The 16,579-nt window shown below is 31.4% G+C and overlaps 1 non-coding gene across 1 annotated transcript; it reads left to right on the top strand.

The window, feature by feature from the left end:
* Nucleotides 1-13,046: 13,046 nt before the first annotated feature.
* LOC133793158 (small nucleolar RNA R71) lies at nucleotides 13,047-13,153 on the top strand. Its single transcript, XR_009874616.1, has one exon. It is a non-coding gene; the product is annotated as a small nucleolar RNA R71 (small nucleolar RNA).
* Nucleotides 13,154-16,579: the final 3,426 nt, after the last annotated feature.

Genomic DNA, 16,579 nt, shown 5'->3' with positions numbered 1-16,579 from the left:
TCATTGATCTAACCATATCTAATAACGTTATGTTCGGTCTTTCCGAAACACCAGTTTGCTGTGGCGTTCCAGGTGCTGTGAGTTGGGATTGAATGCCATGCTCACACAAATGGTCCTTGAATTCAAAATCCAAGTACTCTCCTCCTCGATCAGATCGAAGAGCTTTTAGTGACTTACCTAATTGCTTTTCAGCTTCTGCTTGAAATTCTTTGAACTTTACAAAAGTTTCAGATTTTCTTTGCATTAAGTATAGGTAACCATATCTTGAATAATCTTCAATAAAAGTGACGAAGTATTCATAACCTCCTCTTTTCTTGTACATTAAGTGGACCACAAACATCCGTATGTACTAGCTGAAGTGGTTCTGTGGCTCTTGAACCTTTGGCAGAGAAAGGTCTCTTGGTCATTTTGCCTTCTAGACAGGATTCACAAACAGGGAGAGATCCAATAGATAGTTCTCTTAAAGGACCATCCTTTACAAGCCTATTTATTCTGTCTAGACCAATATGGCCCAATCTCAAGTGCCACAGATATGTATCACTATCGGAATCAGTCTTTTGTCATTTAATAGATCTAGGATTAACTGTTTTAAATAATTCAGAATTATTAACAGATTTCTCTTTAGCTTGCAGTTTATAAAGCCCATCGATAGATTTTGCAGAACATATCTTAAAACCATATCTTGAAATAACAATCGAATTATTATTAAAAGAGATTTTAAAATTTTGTTCATGCAACATAGAAACAGAAATTAAGTTTCTAGAAAATCCAGGAATATAATAAACGTTTTCTAAAACAAGAAATTTATTATTCTCAAATTCCAAACGGGTTGTTCCAACTACTGCTGCAGAGACAATCTGACCACAGCCTACCCTCATAGTCACCTCTCCATCAGCAAGCTTCCTCGTTGAACTAAGAATCGGAAGAGAAAAACAGACATGGTTAGTGGCTCCTGAATCTACTATCCAGGATGAGGAATTATCTTCCACTAAACAAGCTTCTAACACAAGTAAATCAAATTTACCTATCTTTTTCTCTTTGAGGTCAGTGAGATACTTTGGATAGTTTCTCATCCAATGACCATTTTCTCCACAATGAAAGCAAGTCCCTTTTGGGGTGTCCCTTTTGGGGCTTCCTTTTGGAGGTTTTAGCGTTCTTGTTCTCTTTGCTTTTGGATGACTTTTTAGGCTTCTCACATATTAATACAATGTTCAAGTTTGATTTCCATTTCATGTAGTTTTCACCAGTCAACTTTTCATTAGCAAGTAAAGAAGATACAAGATTTTAGCTAGACATAATTGTTGAAATTAAATAAATAAACAAAATGAATTTATGCATATAATAAATATCAGTTATTTTCGGAATAGTAAACGTGATGCATGAATGCAACAAAAAACACATAAAAAATAATTACTAATTCCACGATTAATTAATTTGAACATTAATGGACCAGCCTTAGGGTAGGTCAGACTAATTCCAAATTAATTTTGAGACAAGTTCTCAAATTTATAAGTTAAAACTTAAATCAATATTTCTCTTTTGACTTATAAACAATCGCTTGTTTGGTCAATAATACACTAGTCCGCTCGAAAGCCTAATGTACCTTGTGAGTGTAACCCATTATTTTAGATCAATGACTTAACTCAAGAGTGTGACTTAGGGTCAGTCAAACTTGAAATACATTATTAAATCCTATTCTTGAAAAAAAAAGTTTGCCTTGAGAATAACACAGTCAGAAGCCTTCCTTAGGGGGACACAAGCAATGGTGCTGCGAGGCCCTCTCCATGCTACCTCGGTGCTAACTAATAATGGAGACCATGTGATTTATTGTCATAACTCCCTCTCCCACTCACTATTTTAGAACATGTGTTTTCTCAAAACATCCTATGCTTTTTAATTGGTTGTAAAAATAAAGTGATCTATTTTTACCAAATGATATTCTAATAATTACTAATCAAATTAAGCAAAATTAAAAATATAGAACTATGCCCTAATTAGTTCAATTTTATTTTGCTATAATTACTTAGAATATCATTTATAATTTAATAAAACAATTTTATTAAATACTAGAAATTAAACAACTTTTAAAATCTATTTTCGCTCTTGAACTAGTTAAAAACTAGATTTATTATTATATGGACCAGCATATAATCACATAGGACAATCCTAAGGCATGTTTCCACTCATATGAGATGCATGCACAATTTTAAATACTATGTGGGTTATATGTATGGCATGTCAAAAAATGCGTGATAAAGTATTAAACAATTTAATCACATTCAAACATTTAAATAAATAAATAAATACTAACTAAATAAATAAATAAATGCGGGCCGGGTGTCTTGGGTATTTCTAGAAAAATTACAACACTTGCAAAAATATACACAAAAAATGTAAGAAACTAAATAAGACCTAAATAGATCTCTATCTATAACTTTGGGCCTTCACAAGTAGTCTTGATCCATTAAGTCACTTATCCATTTAATTTTGAATTAAAATAACTTTTAATTATCTTAAACAAATTTTAAGAATAATTAACTTAGGTTTGATGCCCGATAAGTTATTAGGCCCAGATTTGAATTTGGGCTCATACAATTAATTCAAAATAAAACAATTTTAATTATGGGTTAACTTAATTAAGCCCATAATTTAAATGGATAATTTTTGGATGCAAGCCCTAGGGTTTAAAATCCTAGGGGCGGCTGCATATGGTGGCTCAGGATAGGGCATGCGGTTGGGGTGCACGGCTTGCTGCTGGGTGCGGCACACAGGGGCGCACGACTGGGAGCAGCAGCAGCTGGCGCAGGGGCGCACAGGTGTGCAGCTGGGCGAGGTGCAGGGGCGCGCGCTGGGCGTGCGGCAAATGCAAGCGCAGGGGCGGGCTAGCGCGCGGCAGATGCAGGCGCGGGCACTCGGCTGGGCGAGGTGCTTGGGGCGCCTGGGTAGGCAGCACGCAGGGGCTGGGCACGCAGCAGTTCGGCTGGGTGAGGCTCGGGCTTCGGGGCTTGGGCCTTACAGAATTTTTCAAATAATTTGAACACAGAAAATTAAAATTACAAAATTCCTATGCCCCAAAATGACTTACATTTTTCATCTAGAAATTTAAGAACATTTCCTAAACCCAAAACACCATATAATTAACGACCCTTAAGAACAAACTATAATCATACATACATCCATCCATTCACGTATATTACAATAACATAAAAATGCATATTATGCCCACACAGTAATTAATGTATGCAGAGATTAATGACCTCTCTGGTACCAATTGTTAGGAACGAGTTTCCTAATACGCAGCGGAATGATGGTGGGGTTGGCCCAGTGTACAACAAAAATTTTGTAACATATTTAAACTACCTTTAAATATGTGGATCCATTAACATACATACATTAATCATAAGCAAGTTAAGGATAGAATTCATACCTCTTGAAGCCTATCAAGTGTCCTTGCTATCTTTTCGTATTTAGAACGATCTTCCTAACCAAGCCGCCTCCACGTACTCACACCAAGATCTTCCAAAGTGTTCTCTACACCTCAAGAAGTGTGTGGGCACTTAGAGAATGAAGGATAGTTTATTTGTGATTCTACTTGATGTACTCAACACATGAGATCAAGAGAATAGGCCAGAGAATTGGTTCTTTATTTTCAGGGAGAGAAAACTATCGTTCTATTTTTCACAGCGAATAGACTGAGTTGTCTCACTTATCTGAATATTTTCCTGATTAGTCATACTTAAAAGAAAATATTCAAATTTTACAAAATAAATCTGTAACCATTTTACAATTTATTTTTTAATTAATGAATGAAAAAATCTAAAAACCAATTTTTGAATTATCCATTAATTAATTAATTAATTAATTAAAAATGAAAATCATATCCCTGAAAATTGCCCTACACGCCACACACAGTCCATGGATTGTGTGTGCACGTGTAGCCTCCCTAATTTTAGGAATGTTGGTTTTTCAATTTGTATTTAATTATTTATTCAAACTACTTTGTCATATAAGATCTAACAACCTGATAACTAATTCAAATTTGAATTCAAATTTAAATTAATTATCAAATATAATTAATTATTTGAATAAATATTAATCTCTTAAATTCAAATCCAATTTGAACTTATCAGATTATTATCTCCCATTTAATTAATTCTACCAATTAATTAAATCCAATATTTTCAAAAATAAATATTTAATTTATTATAATTTCGAAAATTATAATTAATTAATTATTTAATTAAATTTCAAAATTAATTTAATTATTCAATATAATTTCGAAAATTATACAATAATTAAATATTAATTAATTTTGTTAACTACAACTAATTTGTAATTAATTAATTAATCACTATTATCATATAATTGCATATTTAGCCTGAAGAACAATTTCTTCTTAAATATGTCTTTAAACTATTTTTCCCTTCATATCAACTCTTACCTTGAACAGTGTTGATAGAGCCGCTATGGGGACCTATGGACCTATAATTCCAAGCTCCAATAAATTTGAGATTATTAATTAAACTCTTTAATTAAATAATCTTAATTTATTAATCTCATGATTATTCCACTATAAAGATGAGACTGCATTCTTGTAATTATAGACATTTCATTTACTGAGTACTTTACAATCATAAAGCGCCATTGATATAATCATTGCATACAACTTGACCCTCTAATAATGGTTCATAATTAATCGGGAATAAAATTATCGTTTTACCCTTTTAATTATCTCTTGTTTCCTTAAGTACCATTGACTTTACTAGTGAAGGTTAATTCATAAATTATGAATTTGAGCTTAATAACCTTTCAGTCCCAAAAGTCAACCCTTAAGAGAACCATCATTCAATCTCTTGTGAGAAAGCATAGATTCCATATATGATACTATGTCCACAGCCATCTATATTAATGAGTTCCCAAAACAAAAGCTTCTAGCCTGATCATTCTGACAGACCCTAACAAGTGAATCAAAGAACTCATATAACATAAACAGGAGTTCATAGTAACTTCAGGATTAAGATATATTTGTATATGATCATCAGTTGATATATTTAATTAATACTTTGTAACGGTATTTAACTAAGTATTAATAAACATATATGGTCCAGTTCTATATATTTTCTAATATATAAAGCACATCCACTAAAGTGTCCTACCACACTAGTGATCCGGATCTAGATCATATGTATTCATAATACTAGTAGACCGTACTTGCAGTAATTAATTTAAAGATTCCATAACTTTATTTTACTGCGAACTATTCAAGTTCATTTATCTCAAACACAATCCTCACGTACCAATACGTGTTTGAGATCACATATATGAACTTAGGAATTTTACTGATATTTACATAATATTATCACAGAATAATATAGTCCATAAAATATATTCATAACAAATTCAATTTATTTATTTATTACATTAAAACAATGTCTACTACATATGCTTTCAAGGCACATTTCCAACAGGTTTCTGATGCGAGGTCGCACCGCGGCGCCTTTTAGGCTGCACTGCGGCGCGTGTTCAGTGAGAAGGGAGGCAGGGGCCTCTGCCTTGGGCGGGTCGCGACTCAGATGCTTGGGCTCGCGACGCTTAATGTTGAGCCCAAAAGAGGGTGTTTTAATATTTAAACTCGCAAGTGCACGAATCGTTTCGGAATATAATGTTCATGTAAGTACGAGGTCGAACCCATGGGAGTTGACTAACATCAAAAGAAACTATTTCAAACAAAGCAAGAATATTCTAACCTAGTTCCAAATATTTGATGAGATTTTGTTTTAGAAAAATAAAAGACAACTAATAAAAAGATTTAAGATTAAATAGAAAAATGGTTTTCAAATGAGATATGTAAAATAAGATTATTAAGATATTAGAATCCACAAAATGCAAGTTCAATAGTATTTATAAGTATATTGATTCCTAAGTTTAGGTATAGTTGAAATAAATCACACTATATTTTTTTAAAATATATTTTCTATTCAAGCACAAGTTACTTTAAAAAATGTAGGATTTTTCTTCACTTATATAAGATATAATTTCTAAGCATTAGTTGTGTTACAACCTAATGAAACTACAAAAAATCAAAGAGATTATGTTTAGGCAAAATATGATACTTATGCTCTAAGAATTAGATGTGAACAATTTAATGAAAAACATTTAATCAAAGAATATCATATTTTTGCATAATGAAGAACTAAGTGTAATATGCTTTAACAATCAATAATAGATGAAAAATGCATATCTTTGATAGAAAAATCCATAAACAATGTTGTACAAATGGGAAATCAACATACAACAAAAAATACTATCTAGTTACATTTTGCTTCATCATCATCTTAATAACATTTGAAAAAGATTAGAAGCTCATAACTAGATTGAAATAAAAATTACAAAATAACATACTTGACATGCTCTTCAAAAGATGAAAATGGTAGAGAGAAAATAGTGAAAAGAAGAGAGAAAAATATGTGTAGAAGATGTTGAAAAGATGAAGAAGAAGAGCTCCCCAAATGGTCTTACAAGACTCTATTTATAGGCAAAATATGGAGATTAAATTAATCAAATTAAAATAAATAAATTGATTAATTTAATTTTGTTGGGAAGTGGTAGGATAAATAGAGTAAGTGTAAGAGTATTGGAAAGATGAAATGTTTGGTTAGGTAAAATATTAGTGAAAAGCTAGGGTAAAAAAATGAATTAGGAATGTTTATTTAGGTAAGAAAAATAGGGAAGAGTGAATTGATATTTGAGTGAAAAATATTGGGAATGAAAAACATGCTTTTTGGCATTTTGGTGGCTATTTGGCAGCTGGTTTAGACAGCTCTGGCATGTGGGCCGAATGGGCTATGGGGCTGCTTTGTGTTGAAGAGGGAATTGGAGGAGCTCTTGGGCCGAAATGAGACCTTGGTGGGAAGGCTGGCGTTGGAAGCATATGAAGAGGTGAGCTTTGGTGTTGATGCTATATGCTGAAGGAAGTTGAGGCTGGCGTGGAGAAGGCTTGCAGCTGAGATTCTTGGGTCACGGCAGCAACAACTGGGAGGAGTAATGGGCTAGTGACTTGGGCCTGCTGAATGTGTTTCAAAAATGCCACTTTCTACTTCTTTTTTCAGCTTTTTATCATTTTTTCCACACAAAAATACAATGAAATCCCTACAAAATAAATTATAATAAAATATTTTCAACTATAAAATAAATCAATTTAATTCTTTGAAAATATTAATTATAACTTAATTTATATTTAACACTTAAGCTCAATAATATAACATTTTTTTACCACAAATTAAACTACAATAATTTAAATAATTAAACTACAATATATTACAACAAAATAACTATAAAAACACACAAAAATCTATAAAATTAAAATAAATGTAATAAATTCAAAAAAAATAATTAACACTTAATAATTTAATTAAAAACTTTAAGAACTAAATCACTTTTAGCTTAAAAAATGTGGTAAAATAACTCTAATTTCTAGAGTTATCACACCCCCAAACTTAGAATTTTGCTAGTACTCAAGCAAAAGAAAAATAAAAAACACACTTTTTTTTTTATTTTTTATTTGGCGATATCAAAAATGTCCTCAAAGATTGCACATTGAAAATAATTTATAAAAAAATATGAATCAAAATTAACCTTATATAATTAATTCCATAGTCAATCTTGCTTTGAAAATATATTTTAAATTAGAAGTCCAAAACTATTTATCAAGTTATTATGTGAATTTTGGAAAAATTGTTGTAATAAACTATTTATTTCACATATTATGATGAATAATTTTTTTTTTAAGCAAAATTGACCCAAGAATTAAATACAAAGCTTAAGAAAGATTCAAATATTTTTTAAACTAAAATCAAACTCAATCAAGGGTATTATCATAGGAAAAACGGATATCACCAAAGGGGTTTTTTTTTACTTTTTATTTTTAATAGTTTTTGATAGAAAATAAAGTATAAAAGTACAAAACTATATATATATTACTAGAAAGATAACATTTTTTTGTTTTTTTTATATAATTAATATATAAAATAGATACTCTACCATCCAATTTTTTTGTTTTTTTAAAGAAATTCTACCATTTTCAAACATATGAAAGAAGTAACCATATAAACCCACTACCCCCAAACTTAATTTATGCATTGTCCTCAATGTATCAAAATACAAATATAAATTGAAGCGTGAAAGAGTTTAGAGTTTAGAATGGTCGTACCTCATCATGGAGCATGTCAAGAGTGCAATAAAAAAGAAACAAAAATAAAAACATAAGTTAACCTAAAAACATAAATAAAACACACATTTACCAAAAATTGATGAGAGCAATCAAGGACCATGGTAAATAGGATCCTCAAGAAGAATTTCATCCACTTTAGCAGTTTTCAATTCTAAAAATGGTTTCAATTTTTGTCCATTCACTTTGAATACATTACCATTATTAGGATTTTCAATTTCAATGGCTCCATGTGGAAAAACAGTGCGAACAATGTATGGACCTACCCACCTAGAGCGTAACTTCCCCAGGAAGAGATGCAAACGAGAATTGTATAAAAGGACTCTTTGTCCGGGAGAGAAATCTTTTCGCAAAATGTTTTTGTCATGGTAAATCTTCATTCGATCCTTATATTTTTTGGAATAGTCATATGCATCATGCCTAAGCTCTTCTAACTCATTTAATTGAAGCTTTCTTCTCTCACCCGCTTTGTCTAAGGAAAAATTCAATTGCTTAATTGCCCAATAGGCTCTATGTTCTAGCTCAACGGGTAAGTGACATGCCTTTCCATACACAAGTCTATAGGGAGACATTCCAATGGGTGTTTTGTATGCAGTTCGATAAGCCCATAATGCATCAATGAGTCTTAAGGACCAATCTTTCCTAGTTGGATTGACAGTTTTCTCTAAGATGTGCTTAATTTCCCTATTTGATATTTCAACTTGACCACTAGTTTATGGGTGATAAGGTGTAGTGACTTTATGTGTAATACCATATTGTTTCATTAAATGCTCAAAAGATCTATTACAAAAGTGTGTACCGTTATCACTAATGATAGCACGTGGTGAGCCAAAACGGGAGAAAATATTTTCTTTCAAAAACTTAAGCACAACTTTATGGTCATTTGTGTGGCATGCAACAGCTTCAACCCATTTAGACACATAATCAACACCAACAAGAATGTACAAGTTACCAAAAGAGTTAGGAAATGGACCCATAAAATCAATGCCCCAAACATCAAATATTTCAACAATAAGGATAGGATTCAAAGGCATCATGTTTCTTCTAGTTACACTTCCTAACATTTGACAACGTTCACAAGATTTGCAATAAACATAAGTGTCATGAAAAATAGTAGGCCAATAAAATCCACATTGTAAAATTTTCGAAGCAGTTTTCTTACCACTAAAATGTCCACCACATGCATAATCATGACAAAAAGATATGATTTTTGTTTGATCACAATTTGGAATGCATCTCCTTATTATTTGATCAGGGCAATATATAAACAAATAAGGATCATCCCACATGAAATTTTTCACTTCAGAATAAAATTTAGATTTGTCATGCTTAGACCAATGAGAAGGAATTTCACCAGTGACCAAATAATTCACAATGTCAGCATACCAAGGCAAAGAAGATATATGCATGAGTTGTTCATCAGTAAAAGTTTCAGTTATAGTGGTGGATTCATTATTAGTCTCAACAACAATTCTAGACAAATGATCAGCAACAACATTTTCAGAACCTTTTTTATCTCGTATCTCTAAATCAAATTCTTGTAAAAGCAAGATCCAGCGAATTAAGCGAGATTTAGCATCTTTTTTCGACAAGAGATATTTCAATGCAGCATGATCAGAATAGACAATTATTTTAGATCCTAACAAATAAGACCTAAATTTCTCCAATGCAAACACAACAGCAAGCAATTCTTTTTCAGCTGTAGAATAATTTAATTGAGCATCGTTCAAAGTTTTGATAGCGTAGTAGATTACATGAGGTAACTTCTTAATTCTTTGTCCTAGAACAGCACCAATAGCATAATCAGAAGCATCACACATTATTTCAAAAGGAATATTCCAATCAGGAGGGCGAATAATAGGTGCACTAGTCAAAAGGGATTTCAATCTTTCAAAGGCAACATGGCAATCATTATCAAAGACAAAAGCATTTTCTTTTCCTAGCAAATGACATAATGGGCGTGAAATTTTGCTAAAGTCTTTTATGAATCTTCTATAAAAACTGGCATGGCCTAAGAATGATCTAATTTCTTTTATTGTTTTAAGTGGGGGAAGTTTTGAAATAAGGTCAACTTTTGCTTTATCAACTTCTATTCCCTCAGATGAAATTACATGACCTAAAACAATTCCTTTTTTAACCATAAAATGACATTTTTCCCAATTAAGAACTAAATTCTTTTCTTTGCAATGAATTAAAACAAGAGAAATATGGTGCAAACAGTCATCAAAAGAATTTCCAAACACAGAAAAATCATCCATAAACACTTCAAGATTTCTTTCAACCATATCAAAAAATATTGCAATCATACATCTTTGAAAAGTTGCAGGCGCATTACAAAGACCAAAAGGCATGCGACGATATGCAAAGGTTCCAAAAGGGCAAGTGAAGGTAGTCTTTTCTTGATCTTCAGGGGCAATGGGGATTTGGTTATATCCCGAATAGCCATCAAGAAAACAATAATATGTATGGCCAGCTAAACGTTCAAGCATTTGATCAATAATGGGTAAAGGAAAGTGGTCTTTTCTAGTAACATTATTTAGCTTTCTATAGTCTATACACACTCTCCACCCCGTTTGTACTCGAGTAGGGATTAATTCATTTTTCTCATTTTCAATAACTGTGATCCCAGACTTTTTAGGCACTACTTGGACTGGACTAACCCATTGACTATCAGAAATAGGGTAAACGATACCTACATCTAACAGTTTAAGTACTTCTTCCCTAATGACCTCTTTCATATTTGGATTTAACCTTCTTTGACATTCCCGAGAGGTTTTAGCATTTTCTTCTAGATGGATTCTATGCATGCATATGGATGGGCTAATTCCCTTGATGTCTCCAATAGTCCAACCTATGGCTTCCTTATGTTTTCTAAGGACATTTAGCAATTTATCTTCTTGTTCTTTATCTAAAGCAGATGCTATGATAACAGGCAAGGTTTCAGACTCTCCTAGAAAAGCATATTTTAAATTTTCTGGCAAAGGTTTAAGGTCTAACTTTGGAGACTCGGAAATTGATTGAACATGATCTAAGGGTGAAAATGGTTCAACTTTTGTTTCATTTAAGGGTATAGACTCTAACAAAGAATTCACATCATCATTAAAATCATCAATATGCAAGCTCATACCAAAGTATTTTTCACAAAAATCAAGTAAGTCATTTCCATCATCTTCACATATTCTCTATCATGTTAACTCCATGCATTTCCTCACACTCAACAGATTTAGCAACATTAAAAACATTTAATTCAACAGTCATGTTTCCAAAAGATAATTTCAATACACCATTACGACAGTTGATAATTGCATTAGATGTAGCTAAAAATGGTCTACCTAGAATGATGGGTATTTCAGCATGAGCATTTTCAACAGGTTGAGTGTCAAGAACAATAAAGTCCACAGGGAAATATAATTTATCCACTTTAATTAAAACATCTTCTACAATACCTCTAGGGATTTTCACTGAACGATCGGCTAATTGAAGTGTTATAGAAGTTGGTTTTAATTCTCCTAGACCAAGTTGCTTATACACAGAATAAGGCAGTAAATTCATACTAGTTCCTAAATCAAGTAAAGCTTTGTTGATAAAATGATCGCCAATGATGCATGAAATTGTTGGACAACCGGGATCTTTATATTTGACAAGGCTTTTATATTGAATTATGGAGCTAACTTGTTCAGTTAAAAATGTCTTTTTTGGAACATTTGTGTTTCTTTTAACAGTGCAAAGGTCTTTTAAGAATTTAGAATAGGCAGGAATTTGTTTAATGGCATCTAAGAAAGGAATGTTGATGCTTACTTGTTTGAAAACTTCTAAGATGTCACCATATTGGTTGCCTTTCTTGAGTGGAATTAATCTTTGTGGAAAAGGAGCTTTTGGGATGGAAGGAAGGATTTGAGCATCATCTTTTGAAAGGTCATTTGTGTTGGAACTTTGAGGTTGGCTTTGGTCTTTTTCAACTGGAGGTATGTAATCGGGTTTGACAATTTGTTTTCCGAACCTAAGAGTTGAAATAGACTTAGCTTCTTCTTTATGACTAGGGGCTCCTATTTCATATTGGCCTTTAGGATTTGGGATGGGTTGGCTAGGAAATCTTCCTTTTTCTCTCTCGGTTACAGCATTAGCAAGTTGACCCAATTGTGTCTCGAGTTTGGCAATGGATTGAGACTGATTTTGTAAGATTTGTTGGGTGGATTGCATGAATTGTTGTAAGGTGTCTTCTAAGGAAGGTTTTCTTTGTGGAGGGTAAGGTTGACTTGGTTGGGCATGATTTGGATTTGGCATGTGGAATTGATTTCCTTGATTCATTTGTGGTTGGTTTTGTCTCCATGAAAAATTAGGATGGTTTCTCCAATTTGGATTGTATGTGTTGGAAAATGGGCTATCAGAAGAAGGTTTTCCATATGAATGTAAAGCATTAGCCTCTTCAGAAAATATTTCAACAAAAGAAGGACATGATTGAGCATTATAATATGAACTAGCACATAAAGAACAAACATCTTTTTTAGGTTGCACATGAGAATTCATAGATTGACTTATTACTAAGGCTTCTACTTTTCTTGCTAATTTATCAAATGATGTTCTTAAATCACTTTCTTCTTTTATTTCATATTTTCCTTCTCTTTTTGGTGAAGGGTTGGCTCTAGACCTAGGCTCAGAATAATTCAATTGTTGTGAATTAACAGAAAATTCTTCAAGAGCGTCCCAAGCCTCTTGACCTTGCAATTTTAAAAATTTTCCGGTATGCATAGATTGAATCATTTGTCTGTTTGAAGGGGTTAAACCATCATAAAAATATTTTACAAGTCTCCATTTTTCAAAACCATGGTGGGGACATTTTAATAATAAATCTTTAAATCTTTCCCAACATTCATAAAATTCTTCGTTATCTTTTTGATAAAATTCGGAGATTTCTCTTCTTAAACTATCAGTTTTGGACATGGGGAAAAATTTAGCAAGGAATTTATTAAAAAGTTGATCCCAAGTAGTTATGGTTCCGGTTGGAAGTGAGTTTAACCAAGCTTTGGCTCTATCTTTTAAAGAAAAAGGAAACAACCTAAGCTTAACCGACTCATCTGAAAAATTTTGAAAACGAAAGGTTGAGCAAATTTCCAAAAAGTCTTTTACATGCATGTATGGATCCTCTCTTTCTAAACCATAAAATGATGGTAACAATTGAATGATTGATGGTTTAAGTTCAAAATGAGTGGCATTAGTAGTGGGCAAAACAATGCATGATGGGGCATTAGATGAAATAGGTGAAAAATATTCAAGAAGAGTTTTTTCTTGCACAACATTAGGTTCTTGTTCCATTATGCTTAAATTTTCAAAAACACTTTCAATTTCACGTAAAGACACTATTTTTTTCACCAAACGATTTTTTGAATTACGATGCCACTGATGCATACAATGTCACAAATTCACCAAGTAACACAAACAATCACAATAAAACAAATTTCTGATGTGGAAGATCAGTTAGAAACGCAACCACAGAGCATACTTATAACAAGAAATATTTATATATTTTTTTTTTTTGTTATGATTTTATGATTTTTTTTTTAAACTTGTTCCCAGGCCTATTTGATTCCACTTACTCACAACTTAATAACAATTCCCCGAGGTTAATTAATAAGCGTGGATGGGAACTTTGTCAAATTTCCTTTAAGCAAAATTGCTTATGTTGAAAGAACAAGCTTTGTTTTTTTTTTTGTTTTTTTTTCAAGTATTTTCTTTAACAATAAAATTACAACTAAATAAATGCGATAATTAAGAAAAAAAATTTGACAATAGCAATAGTAAATAGTTATATAAAAATTAGGAGGCACTAATGCCATCAACTAAATGATCAACAAAAAATAAAAATTAGGAGGCACTAATGCCATCAACCAACACTAATAATAATAATGATAATAATAATAAAACTTAGGAGGCACTAATGTCATCAACTAAGATAATAAACAAAAAATAAAAGCTAGGAGGCACTAATGCCATCACTAGAAGAGATAGATTGCTCAAGTATGTAGGAGACAAAAATTGCACTCAACTATCAAGTATTTAGGAGGCACAAATGCACTCAACTAAAAAAACATAAAAAGTAAAAGAAAAAAGAAAAAGGGTTAGGAGGCACTAATGCACTCAACTAATAAGTAAGTAGGAGGCACTAAATGACATCAACTACCAAGATATATATAATATAATATATAACAATATAAATAAATATATGTATAACTTTTTTTTTTTCTTTTTCGATTTTTACTCTTTTTTTCGATTTTTTTTTATAGATATATATATATATTTTTTACTTTTTTTTTAAAGATGATAGTGCAAATAAAAATAAAATAACTAGTAGAAGAATGTTACTTACCTTGTAGAAAGATCGTTTCTTTCTTGCAACTCCCCGGCAACGGCGCCAAAAACTTGTTGAGCCCAAAAGAGGGTGTTTTAATATTTAAACTCGCAAGTGCACGAATCGTTTCAGAATATAATTTTCATGTAAGTACGAGGTCGAACCCATGGGAGTTGACTAACATCAAAAGAAACTATTTCAAACAAAGCAAGAATATTTTAACCTAGTTCAAAATATTTGATGAGATTTTGTTTTAGAAAAATAAAAGACAAGTAATAAAAAGATTTAAGATTAAATAGAAAAATAGTTTTCAAATGAGATATGTAAAATAAGATTATTAAGATATTAGAATCCACAAAATGCAAGTTCAATAGTATTTATAAGTATATTGATTCCCAAGTTTAGGTATAGTTGAAATAAATCACACTATATTTTTTTAAAATATATTTTCTATTCAAGCACAAGTTACTTTAAAAAAGGTAGGATTTTTCTTTACTTATATAAGATATAATTTCTAAGCATTAGTTGTGTTACAACCTAATGAAACTACAAAAAATCAAAGAGATTATGTTTAGGCAAAATATGATACTTATGCTCTAAGAATTAGATGTGAACAATTTAATGAAAAACATTTAATCAAAGAATATCATATTTTTGCATAATGAAGAACTAAGTGTAATATGCTTTAACAATCAATAATAGATGAAAAATGCATATCTTTGATAGAAAAATCCATAAACAATGTTGTACAAATGGGAAATCAACATACAACAAAAAATACTATCTAGTTACATTTTGTTTCATCATCATCTTAATAACATTTGAAAAAGATTAGAAGCTCATAACTAGATTGAAATAAAAATTACAAAATAACATACTTGACATGCTCTTCAAAAGATGAAAATGGTAGAGAGAAAATAGTGAAAAGAAGAGAGAAAAATATGTGTAGAAGATGTTGAAAAGATGAAGAAGAAGAGCTCCCCAAATGGTCTTACAAGACTCTATTTATAGGCAAAATATGGAGATTAAAATAATCAAATTAAAATAAATAAATTGATTAATTTAATTGTGTTGGGAAGTGGTAGGATAAATAGAGTAAGTGTAAGAGTATGGGAAAGATGAAATGTTTGGTTGGGTAAAATATTAGTGAAAAGCTAGGGTAAAAAAATGAATTAGGAATGTTTATTTAGGTAAGAAAAATAGGGAAGAGTGAATTGATATTTGAGTGAAAAATATTGGGAATGAAAAACATGCTTTTTGGCATTTTTGTGGCTATTTGGCAGCTGGTTTAGACAACTCTGGCATGTGGGCCGAATGGGCTATGGGGCTGCTTTGTGTTGAAGAGGGAATTGGAGGAGCTCTTGGGCCCAAATGAGGCCTTGGTGGGAAGGCTGGCGTTGGAAGCATATGAAGAGGTGAGCTTTGGTGTTGATGCTATATGCTAAAGGAAGTTGAGGCTAGCGTGGAGAAGGCTTGCAGCTGAGATTCTTAGGTCACGGCAGCAACAACTGGGAGGAGCAATGGGCTAGTGACTTGGGCCTGCTGAATGTGTTTCAAAAATGCCACTTTCTACTTCTTTTTCAGCTTTTTATCATTTTTTCCACACAAAAATACAATAAAATCCCTACAAAATAAATATAAAATAAATTATAATAAAATATTTTCAACTATAAAATAAATCAATTTAATTCTTTGAAAATATTAATTATAACTTAATTTATATTTAACACTTAAGCTCAATAGTATACATTTTTTTACCACAAATTAAACTACAATAATTTAAATAATTAAACTACAATATATTACAACAAAATAACTATAAAAACACACAAAAATCTATAAAATTGAAATAAAGCTAATAAATTCAAAAAAAATAATTAACACTTAATAATTTAATTAAAAACTTTAAGAACTAAATCACTTTTAGCTTAAAAAATGTGGTAAAATAACTCTAATTTCTAGAGTTATCACTTAAGGGGTTTTGAGCCCCGGGATGGTTTTTGAGT

This window comes from Humulus lupulus, chromosome 7, assembly GCF_963169125.1.
Source record: "Humulus lupulus chromosome 7, drHumLupu1.1, whole genome shotgun sequence".
Classification (NCBI taxonomy): domain Eukaryota; kingdom Viridiplantae; phylum Streptophyta; class Magnoliopsida; order Rosales; family Cannabaceae; genus Humulus; species Humulus lupulus.
The sequence above is the reverse complement of the archived record's forward strand: the minus strand, read 5'-3'. Positions and strand labels throughout refer to the sequence as shown.